Below are 12,683 nucleotides of genomic sequence, written 5' to 3'. Positions count from 1 at the left end.
ATTTATAAGATAAAATATAAATATTTTATAAGATAAAATATATTTATGAATAATTATAATGTAGAATATATTTTAAATCATTTTAAAATTCTTACACTCCAAAATAACCATTGTTTATATTTACATAGGGATATGGTTATAGATATAGATGTATAGATGTGTGTATATGTGTTTGTACATATTGTTTTTTTAAAAATAAAATAAATTCATTTTATAATTATGTGATTTTCTTTTATTTGTGATACTGTGGCTATCCTCCCATATCCTTATTACTCAATGTTGATTTCTCTTAATATTATGATTTTAGTATATAATAGTGTTATGTTTATTACATGTCTCTATCAAAATACATTTAGCCAACTCTTGCTGTTAAATAACAAGGTTATATTTTACTTTGAGCCTATAGTGACTGGGATATGACTAATACTGTAGCAATCAATCTTACGGCTAAGCCAAAAATCACAGATCATTTCTTTATCTTAAATTGTTGGAAGTTCTATTGTTGATTAAAAGTATGCATGTGTAAATATTTGGTACATATTTGAAAGTTACTATAAAATGCTTTTACTAACTTATAGCCTAAATAGTATAGGTCACATCTGTTTACTCTTAACAGTATTTTTCAGAACTGAAAACCTGTGAGGCAATAAAGGGCATTGCCTTAATTTATACTACTTTTATTTCTAGTAAAATCAAAAATGTTTTATATATTTATTTTCAATTTGTATTTTTCTTTTGTGAATTGCATGTGTTCATATTTTATTTTCTAATTTTTTAAATAAAAATAAGTTTACTTGTCTGATATGTGAGTAATACATATTTATTGTGGGATGGGACCTGATGACTTATGAAAGCTTAGGAGGAAAGGTAAAATTTACCCCTAAGTCCTCATAGTAAGGTAATTGTATACATATTTCAGTTTCTACCCACTCTTTTGGTGTGAAGTGATATATCATTTTAATGCAATTTTCTGATTATTTGGGAAAGTTGAGCATCTTTTCTGATGTTTATTAACTATGTGAATGTGCCCTTCCTTTCATTTCATATTCCTAATCTGTACATTTTGATTTCATTGTCTTTTCTTATAAATTTATTAGCTTTATTTTAATATAGATATTGATTTGTCACGTGCATAACATATATTTTTTCTTTTTAACATTAATTTTATTATTTTTTTTAACATTTTTGTTTCAATAGCTTTAGGGTTACAAGTAGTTTTTGATTACATGGATAAATTTAAATATATATTTTTCAAAACGACCCACTGTTTATTCATAATATATTTGTTATTTTTTGCCACTGAAAGAAATTTATGGTGTTTATGCTATTGATTGTATGGTGTTTTGCCACTAGTGGTATGAATTATGTTTTATTTTGATCATTAAAAATATGCATAAGATCACACAGGTTTTTACTCATTTAGCCTTTAACTCCTCTGAAGTTAATTGTTGCATATAGTGTGAGGAGATACTTTATTTTTTTTCCAACTACTAAATTTCCTACCTTAGTTAAAAGGTCTTTCTAAATCTAGATCTTGCATATATGTTTATATTTTTTCTTTGATTACTGTTATTCATCTTTGGTTCACACATCTAATTATTCATTCATTTACTGAAGCCTACACCTGGGTGATCTTTTCCAATCAGAATAGACAGAGCTTATATAATGGCTGCATCTGGAATAAATTTGCTTAGTTAGTTACCTACTGATGGTTACATTACTTTTGTATTTTGACTTTTCATACACGTTACTACAGTGAATACCTTTGTACATATATAAATAAGTCTGTTAAGTGAAAATGTTGAGTGTATTTTTTTATTTAAAAGACATTGCCTTCACTATTGGAGTGGGAGTTTATAGGTGTAATGGGAGGTGCCTTCATGATCTACATGGTTATGGATTGGAATCTGAAACATTGATATGAGCTCAAGTTCAGTTTAATATATCTACAGATGATTACATATAGAAATACTGATAGATATTTTTGTGCACATGTGTTAGCATACACATATTATCTTGCTGTTAGTGTCAGCCTAGCAGGCCTAGAAGCATGTATACGTCAGTAGCAGCAAGCACACCTGGCATCCATGTATTTGGTTTCTCATACCATTATCCAGTGAGTAGAACTCCTTGAACAACTCCTTGAAGAAATTGGTGATTTTATGATGGGGGCAGGGAATATTCAAGATGATTCTGGAGCATCTCATGTTGCTAGAAGTTTAAAAAGTGTTTAGTATGTCAAATGGATGTAGGACCAACTAAGGTTTCTTAATGTCCAAAGCGAGATAATTTGAACAAAAAAAATAAATAAAGTAGTATTGGACAATAACCTAAAGTATAACATGGATATCCGTTAAGTCCCTGCTGATACAAATAAAGGACTTAATAAATAACTGAAAGCTAGGCAAATCTTTTCTACAGAAGAATTTCAAATACTTTATGTATATACTCTTCTCTCACTCCTCAATTCCTTAATTGTAGCCTCTACATGGTGACTTCTTTTCAAAGAAGGCAGCCTGGAAAAGGTGGAAAAATTAACTTTACAGTAGAGAACCTGACAAACACTATCTCAGTGTGGTGAATGAGGTTAATATCCATATGATAAGTTATGTTGACACTACATTCCCTTGACACTTAGAATGGCAATTTATTCTGTGGCCTTTCTCCTCAAAATGCCAGACCAGGCTAATCATGAGAGATACATCAGACAAATTCTAATTGAGGGACATTCTCCAAGATACCTGGCCAGTGCTCCTCAAAGCTACCAAGGACGTAGAAAACAAGGAAAGTTGGAGAAACTGTCATAGCCAAGAGGAGCCTAAGGAGAGGTGATCACTCCCTGTAAAATTTTTACCTGGATGGATCTTGGATTAGAAAAAGGGCATTTGAATATCATACCCTGGGCCTGTTGTGGGGTGAGGGGCTAGAGGAGGGATAGCATTAGGAGAAATACCTAATGTAGATGATGTGGTGATGGATGCAGCAAATCACCATGGCAGGTGTATACCTATATAACAAACCTGCACGTTCTGCACATGTACCCCAGAACTTAAAGTATAATAATAATTTTTTTTAATATGAACTTTAGTTAATGATACATCAACATTGGTTCATTACTTGTGGCAAATGTTGCATACTAATAAATGTTAGAGGTTAATAGTAGGGGAGACTAGTTGGTGTGAGGTACCTGCAGTTGTCCTCAAAATTTTTCTGTAATCTCAGAACAGTTCTAAAATATAGTTTCTTCAAAACAAAAAAACTTTTGCAGCTGGATGTGGTGGCTCCCACTAGTAATTCCTGCATTTTGGGAGGCTGAGGTGGGCAGATGAGGCCCGCCTAGGCCTCATTGCATGAGCTCAGGAGTTTGACACCAGCCTGGGTAACATGATGAAACTCCATCTCTACCAAAACTACAAAAAATTAGCAGGGAATGCTGGCACACACCTGTGTTTCCAGCTACTCAGGAGGTTGAGGTGGGAGGAGGGTAGCTTGAGCCTGGGACATGGATGTTGCAATGAGCTGAGATCGCACCACTGCACTCCCGCCTGGGTGACAGCCAGACTCCATCTCTAAAAAAAAAAAATCTTTTCTACATCACCCTCCATTGAGGTTATGTGCATCTTTACTGTCATCGGCAGTGTAAGAAATGTTTTCTTTACCAAATGTTTATTAAACATTTGTTTCTTTGCTACTCTGATAGGACAAAATAAGATTTTTAGTGTAATTTTTATTCTTATTTTTTTTGCTATGAGTAGAGTTGAGCAGCTGTTCAGATATTTTTAAAAATTGTGTGTTTTTCTTTCAACTCTCAATCCTGATTGTTTGCTATTTTTCCATTGGGTTGTTTTTCATCCATTTATAGGAGCCATGCAGCACATAGTTTTCTACTTTATTTGTATTCTGACTTTGTTGTTTCTTGATATGCAAAAAAATTGCTTTTTATTTAGTTGACTTATTCATCTATGGATTCTGCATTTTCTATTGCAAGGGTGTTCCACCAGGACTTTGTTTTTTATCTAATATTGTATAGTTTCTTTTTTATACTTCTTTGCATTTATTATCTCTAGTGATATAATTATTAATTTTAAATCTAGCTATTTCCTTCTGTTTTATGTTTCCTTCTATTCCTATATCTTTTGCTTGTGGTTTATTTTCTCTTTCATGTTGAGGTACTTGGAGATGGCACATTGATTTTTTAATTTCTTAATAATTACCTTTGTTCTTTGAGATGGAATCTTGCTCTGTCTCCCACGCTGGAGTGCAGTGGTGTGATCTTGGCTCACTGCAACCTCTGCCTCCTGGGTTCAAGCAATTCTCCTGCATCAGCATCCTAAGTAGCTGGGATTACAGTCAGCATCCTAAGTAGCTGGGATTACAGGCACCCACTACCACACCTGGCTAATTTTGCTTGTATTTTTAGTAGAGACAGAGTTTCACCATGTTGGCCACCTTGGTTTTGAACTCCTGACCTAAAGTGATCCACCCACCTCAGCCTCCCAAAGTGTTAGAATTACAGGTACGTGAGCCACCGCACTTAGCCAATAATTACCTTTAAGTCTTAAAAAAAAAAAAAAAAACCCTCTTTCTTGAAAGTATATTTGTGAATTATCATCAACAACATGTCAATATGTCTAAATGGTCTGAATGCCTCTTTTGCCAGGTATGGTAGGCTGCATTCTCAAGATACATCCCCAAGATTCTATCCACTGGTCATTCACTCAAACACTACTTAGGTTAAGATAGTGCTGTGATGAGATTTTGCAGATGTTATGGGAAGATATTAAAATAATCCCTAGATTATCTGAGGAGGCCCCACACAATCAGAAGAGCTCTTATAAGTGGAAGAGGAAGGCAGAAGAATTAATCAAAGAGATAGGTTGTCAAGAGAAGGCATAGGAGAGACGAGGAAGAAGGCAGGCAGATTTGAAGGGTGAAAAGGACTTGACCTCCACAACTGGCTTTGAGGACGGATGGAGGGTTCCATGTACTAAGGAATGCTGATTGCTCCAGAGACTGAAAATGTCGCCCCACCGACATCAGCAAGGAAATGGATCCTCAGTCCTACAACCACAGAGAACTGAAGTCAGTTAATGGCCTGAATGAATTTAGAAATGAATTTATTTTCAGAGCCTTCAGAAAGGAAAATTGCCATGCTGACATTTTGATTTCAGCCTTGTGCAGTCCCTCAGCAGAGAAACTAGCTGAACCTGACAGCTTTCTGACTTACAGAACTGTGAAATAATAAATGTTTGGTTTTTTAAGCTTCTAAATTTGTGTTGGTTTGTGGTAGCAAGAAATTAATTTAGAAGGTAATGAAATTAGCTCAATTTCAGTTTACCTTATACACAATCCTAGATTTGTTAGTTTAATCTTGAGATTTGTATTACATTTCAAGTGTTAGTTTGGAATAATTATATTTTTAAATTATTTCTTTTTCAAGCTAGTCTTTTCAGTAATTCCAGTTTGTTTTTTTTTTTCAATGTCCGTGTTTTCAGCAATTCTAGTTTGTTTTCTTAGACTTGACTGTGTAAGAATATTTATCTCTTGTCATCAACATAAATGACAGCATATCTGGATAGTGAGTTTTGAAATTATATATTTTCTTTCTCATAATTTGACTCATGTTACTAATCTAATGTTGGAGGGAAAACATATTTTTCCCTTCAACAACTGTAGTTTTATATTTAGATACTTTTTCTTGAGATGTTGGCTAACTTATATATAGGTGCTTTTTTCCCCCCATTACCCTTGCCAATTAATTAGTAAGATCTTTGCATTCAGCATTCAGAAAATTTTCTTATATTCGACTTTAAATATTTGGTTTCCTTTCATATTGGTCTTTGGGATTACAAATTATCTGGTTTTGTTTTGTATTATATTTATACTATATATTTGTCTTATATATCCTATATATGGTCTTATCCATAGTATAATTTTATAAATTTGATTGTATTTTATTTATCTTTGTCTTTTACCTCCACATGCTGAAACAGGTTTTAAGCTTCCATCTCTTACTACTATTCAATATTAATTTTTTTTCAGTTTCTGAGTCTACTTTTATTTCTGCAGTCTCATCAGATTTTATCTTCTAGTTCAGCTCTCATTTTATACTTATATTGAATTTTATGGAAATCACCAGGCATAATTTCTCTAATTTTTTGCCTAAAGAATTCTTTATCAAAAAAGCTCCTCTTTCCCCTCCTGAGTTATATCTTCTCATTTTTCCTTTTTTATAGAAATGTTTTATGTTTTATTTTGGGTATTTTCTATATACTCATCTGTACATGTGAGAGTCTACCCTTGGCCAGATCTTGTCTAAAAACGTGGCAATAAGAACCTCCTATGCTTATTTCATTCTCACAGGGATATTCTTAAAATCTCAAATCTCAAATCTTAATCTGGAGAGCTGAATATTAGAAATGTGTGTGGCCAGCCTAGAAATTTTTCAGATGGAAGACTATGGGGCAGAAGCTATAGTTGCAGGCTGCTATACAAAGGAACTTGATCTCTTAATGGTTTCTTAGTATTGGTGAAGCTTTTCTATCACTTAATTTTCTTGTTCACTTAGTCTCTGTTTCTGAATATACAGCATAGCTATTTATGGACTCTTTCTGTTGCTTTTATCTGCTGACTAAGGAATTATCCAAAATATCTAATGGAAGTCTCTCTGGTGTCTTTCTTGCCATTAATCATCCTTGAGAAGCTATATCCAACTTCGTATTAGTTTATTCTTACACTGCTGTAAAGAAATACATGACACCTGGTAATTTGTAAAGAAAAAAGGTTTATTTGACTCACAGTTCTGCAGGCTCCCCAGGAAGCATGGCAGAATCTGCTCACTTCTGGGGAAGCCTCAGGAAATGTACAATCATGGCCGAAGGGAAGGGAGGAGCACATGTATCACATGGCCAGAGTAAGAAAAAGAGAAAGGAGGGGAGGTGCTATACACTTTTAAACAACCAGGTTTCATGAGAACTTGCTCATTATCATACGGGTAGTATCAAAGAGGGATGGTGCTAACCCATTCATGAGAAACCGCCCCCAGGATTCAATCACCTCCCATAGGCCCCACTTTCAACATCAGTAATTACAATTTATAATTGAACATGAGATTTGGTTGGGGATACAGGTCCGAACCATATTACTGTTGTTCTAGTATAAAACACAGTTCCATAGTTATGGTCCCTGTAGATGCCACTTCTAACTTCTGACCCATGTTTTATGTCCTATTTAAGAAATGTAAGAGAAGTGAAAAGCATAGTGGATGGTGTTCGCTGAGAAAATTGTATTCCTTCAAATTAATCCTCCAAACTACTACTCATAGAAAAATAACTTAAACTTTGGGAATAAACATGGCATGTGCTTTAATTTCAAGAAATTATTGAGAACGTTCTGTCTCTTTATAGTATTTTAACCGTGTTGGTAAAGACTGACAGAATGGTGGATGTGTGTGATGGGCCATGTGTAGTGTGTGGGGTGCAAAGTCATGCAAAATGTTAGATACATGCACCTAAGGCACTGCCCACCCCCAATATGAAGCGTTTCATGAATTCCATGACCAAGGGTTTTGCTTGTGCTGCATGTACCCTTGTGTTGTGCCTTGTGTATTTTCATATTTTTGATAGTAAGAGTTGTTAATATTTTTCTTTAGTTTTTATAGCTTTAGTTTTGTAGCTATTTAGTTTGTGCATCATAATATACTAAACTACTTCCTTGCTGACTCCATTTTGATTGTTTACTCTCTTTGATGTTACAGAGGATATTGAAATATATGTCTTACTTTTAGTATCTTCTGACTTTTAAAAAATTTTATCTATCCCTAGAAGGAGTAGAATTAATGCATTGTAGATTATGGACTTAACTTCATTATCCTTCACTCATACTTTTCAAATTGCTTTTTGAAAGACTGATACCAATTTACAATATTGTCAACAATATATGACTGTATCATTTTCACCTCAAACTTAGCAGCATTGGGTTATAACATATAATTTATTATATATGCAAATTCTTATATCTATAATTTCTTTAAAAATAATAAAGAAATTATTTATGTACCCATAAATATATATAGTTTTATCTGGAATTTCTTGGAATATTAAATAAGTTATATAATTATAATAAATATATTTATATAAATATAAAATAAACATAAATACTTTCTTTGGCATTTTAAGAAATAGATATAAGAAATTATATATGATATATAAATATTTTTATGGACAATATTATAGAAATTAACATATACTTTCTAAATTAACATATAATTTCTTTAATTTATTAAATGAATTAAATTACTTAGAAATAGGCATCAACAAGTTGCCAAGGTAATTATTTTTATCAGGTGTTATGAGTTTGCTTGTATATTAAGCAAAAGTATAATAGTTTAAAAGAATTGTTACATATATTCTGTCTTTCAATTACAAGTTAGTATTGTCCCCTAAACTATTTCAGGGAAGATTCTGAATCTTTGAAATTCAAATGCTAGTGTGCAAATGGTACCTGGAATATCAACCTCATTTAATAATGTACTTGTAATGACTTTTTATCTGGATTTTTATGAGAAAAACAAAACTAGTTATGAACAGTTAGACATTTTTATATCATATCCTCAGATAATCATGGTCTTCTATGAAGTAAAGAATATTAGTTCCTTTTATTGGTAAAGGAGTATTCACAATTCTGTCTTTATAAAAAATAATTTTTATTTATTTTAGTCAATTAATATTTACTATGTGTCTACTCTCTGATAGGTCCTAAGTCTCATCAAGTATATAGCAGAACGTGAATTTTAGAGCAGAAGGCCTATTCATTTTCTATTGTTGTGTAACAAATCACTGCACATTTAGCAACTTAAAACAACACGTATTTATTATCTAACAGTTACAGGTCAGAATTCTAGGCAAAACTGCAAGTTTGCTGTCATCGTGTCAGCCTGGGCTGGGATCTTATCTGAGATTTGAGGAAGAATTCACTTTGAGGCTCATTCGGGTTGCTGGCAAAGTTTATTTCCTGTGGCTGTGTGACTAAGGGCTCTTGCTTTTTTCTGGATGTTGGTTGGAGTTTCTGTAGGTCCTAGAGGCCCCGACAGTTCCCTGTCCTATCTTCCCAATGGTTTTTGCTTCTTAAGGCCAGCAAAAGAATCTCTAACTCCAGGCAAAGATAGAGTCCTGCATAAAGTAACGCCATCATTGGAATGACATCACATTAACTGCCACATTCTATTGGTTAGAAGCAAGTCACATGATCTACCTGGACACAACAGGAAGGGATTATACAATGGTGGGACTTATTGGGCCACCTTAGGAGTGTCCACCACAGAAGATACTGGGAAAATTATCTTGTAAATTTCCTTTTTGAAATTGCTTATATCGAGTTTCCTTCCCTATTCTTTCCTCCGTTTAATTGCATCTCCCATTTATCTACTTGGTTATTTTGAACGTACTCATGATGTGTTACACGACATAGTCAGCTCCTGGGAAATTTGCATAAAAATCAAACTCTATTTTAAGGGTTTTTATTATTTCATTACAAACATTTGTTTCAGATTCGAACCATACAAAACCTAAGAATAGCATTGCTCTGATTTGCACCCATAAATAAATGTCACTTTACCATTAAGCATATTCAAAGGGCATTTCCAAGGAAATTCTGATTTTGCTAAGACTTACTGGAGGTTAAAAAATTATCTAGAGACTAGAAGAAAATGGAATTCAATTGGAATACCTGGTTGCAATTTTTATTTAAATTATGTAATTAAGGTACCTCTCCTGCAATATTCAGCCTGTTAAACTGTAGAAGTCTTACTTGAATGTAATACAGTAATCATTACCTATAGTAAATATAATTTCTTTTCGGATTACCTTTGACCATTTGTGATTTCATCATTTATATGAATCAATGGCAAATTGCAAGAGGTTCACAATTTAGGCATTTAGAAAATAAAGGACAATTTATTTTACAATTTGGCATCTGTATATGATATGTTTATGAGAGGTCTAGCAGATACTAGAGTAACTGTTGCCTTGAGAGTGTCTACCCTACCCCACTATTTTTAACATTTTTATTTCAGTTTATTCACCATATTGTTCCACAGAAAGTAGCAAGAATGAGTTCACAGAGACCTAGTATTATATATCCTGCCTATTTTTTCCTGCATATCTTTGCACAAATACTTGACCATTTTCTTTTTATTCATCTGCAAAATGGAAATAGAAACACTACCTACCTCATTTGGCTATTACTCCTGTTAAAATGAAATGGTAAACATAAAGTGCTTACCATAAAAACACATAATAAATCAACAAATGGAAGAATTTTATTAAAAAATATATAGTTATTCTTAAAAAGTATAAAGGGGCGGCATTATCTGCTAACATGTTGGTTAGCACTAGAACCAAATTGTGAGAGGATTTTCACTGGGTATTAAGACTTCTCTGGCTGCAAGTGACAGGAATATGCTTATAAAAAAAGAGAGAAAGGCACCATAAAGGCTTGGATTATTGTAATTCCAGGAGTATTTCCTAGGTTAGGGATAGTTTGGTCCCTGGGCCCAAACATTATTAGAATTAGGTATCTTCCAGTGTCTTATGTCTACTTTAATTATAAATGGTTTTCATTCAGGTACTCTTCTCTCTGAATATGACTAGAAAGTTAATTTCTTTTCGATTGGTTCCAATAAAATATCTGTGATTAGTTCTAATGTTATCAATGTATATCATATACATATCTATTGCTGAGCCTATAAATCTGATGAGGGGAGATTCCTGCTAGGATTGCCCCACCCTCAGACCTATGGCTGATGTGAATCCAAATGGAGGCACATGAAATGAGAATGGATAAGGGGAAGTGCTGATGTCATAAGGCAATGGGCAAAGCCAGGCATTGCATCAATAAATAAAATAGCACATTTTCAGTACAGATATGTTTAAGGTAAATGGCCTTTTATATTTCAGTTATTGTTAATTGGTAGTAAGAAATAGATATCAATTCTGGATAGCATTAATAAAAATAAAATTTATTGGAAGAATAAAGGATTGGAAAAAAATCTGATAAAACAGGTGAAGAAACAGGATTCAGGGATTTCAGAAGACAACATCTTCAGAAATCCAAGAAGATGCTCTTGGGTTCTTGCTTAAGGAACCTTTGAGAATCTGTTCCAGATCCTTTATTGTTTGAATGACAAATCACATTCTGGAGAAAGAATGAATGATAACCCTTGCTTGGATCATGTTTATGTCCCTTGTATATGGGTAAACAGAATTGTGGGGTTAACTTCTGTAACAGTCCTGCTCAGAATAAGAGTCTCTTTCATAAGAGACTGTATTATAAGATTAGGTAGAGATTCATGAAATTTGAAATCAAGTTTTGTGAGTTTTAATCATAGGTCTACTACCTGATATGTGATATTAGGCATATTACTTAATATTTCCTTTTTTAAAAATATATATTTTATTGCACTTTAGGTTCTGGGGTACATGCGCAGATCATGCAGGATTGTTGTGTAGGTACATACATGGCAATGTGGTTTGCTGGTTCCATTCCCCTGTCACCTGTATTAGGCATTTCTCCCCATGTTATCCCTCCCCAACCTCCCTACCTCTCTCTGTCCCTCCCTTGGGCGCCCCCCAAGAGACTCCAGTGTGTGATGCTCCCCTCCCTGTGTCTATGTGTTCTCATTGCTCAACACCAGCCTATGAGTGAGAACATGCAGTGTTTGGTGTTTGATTTTCTGTTCTTGTGTCAGTTTGCCAAGAATGATGGTTTCCAGCTTCATCCATGTCCCTACAAAGAACACAAACTCATCTTTTTTTATGGCTGCATAGTATTCCATGGTATATATGTGCCACATTTTCCTTGTCCAGTCTATCATCAATGGGCATTTGGGTTGGTTCCAGGAATTTGCTATTGTAAACAGTGCTGCTATGAACATACATGTGCATGTGACTTTATAATAGAATGATTTATAATCCTTTAGCTATATACCCAGTAATGGGATTGTTGGGTCAAATGGAATTTCTATTTCTAGGTCCTTGAGGAATCACCACACTGTCTTCCACAATAGTAGAACTAATTTACATGACCACCAATAGTGTAAAAGTGTTCCTATTCCTCCACATCCTCTCCAGCATCTGTTGTCTCCAGAATTTTTAATGATCACCATTCTAACTGGCGTGAGATGGTATCTCAATGTGGTTTTGATTTGTATTTCTCTAATGACCAGTGATGATGAGCATTTTTTCATATGTTTGTTGGCTTCATATATGTCTTCTTTCGAAAAGTGTCTGTTCATGTCCTTTGCCCAGTTTTGAATGGGTTTATTTTTTTTTTCTTTTAAATGTGTTTTAGTTCTTTGTAGATTCTGGATATTAGCCCTTTGTCAGATGGGTAGATTGCAAAAAATTTTTCCCATTCTGTTGGTTTCTGGTTCACTCTAATGATTATTGCTTTTGCTGTACAGAAGCTCTGGAGATTAATTAGATCCCATTTGTCTATTTTGACTTTTGTTGCCATTGCTTTGATGTTTTAGTCATGAAGTCCTTGCCCATGCCTATGTCCTGAATGGTTTTGCCTAGGTTTTCTTCTAGGGTTTTTATGGTGTTAGATCTTATGTTTAACTTTTTTTTTTCTTTCTTTCTTTCTTTTCTTCTTTTTTATTTTATTTTTATTTTTTTATTGCATTT

At 33.6% G+C, this 12,683-nt stretch overlaps 1 protein-coding gene across 3 annotated transcripts in view; it reads left to right on the top strand.

Moving 5' to 3' along the window:
* Window positions 1–12,683, top strand: part of GRM7 (glutamate metabotropic receptor 7) — an 879,080-nt gene that overhangs the window by 336,557 nt on the left and 529,840 nt on the right. The window lies entirely within an intron of this gene.

Source organism: Cebus imitator, unplaced genomic scaffold (assembly GCF_001604975.1).
Source record: "Cebus imitator isolate Cc_AM_T3 unplaced genomic scaffold, Cebus_imitator-1.0 Scaffold302, whole genome shotgun sequence".
Taxonomy (NCBI): Eukaryota; Metazoa; Chordata; class Mammalia; order Primates; family Cebidae; genus Cebus; species Cebus imitator.
This window is presented reverse-complemented; position numbering and strand designations above follow the sequence as displayed.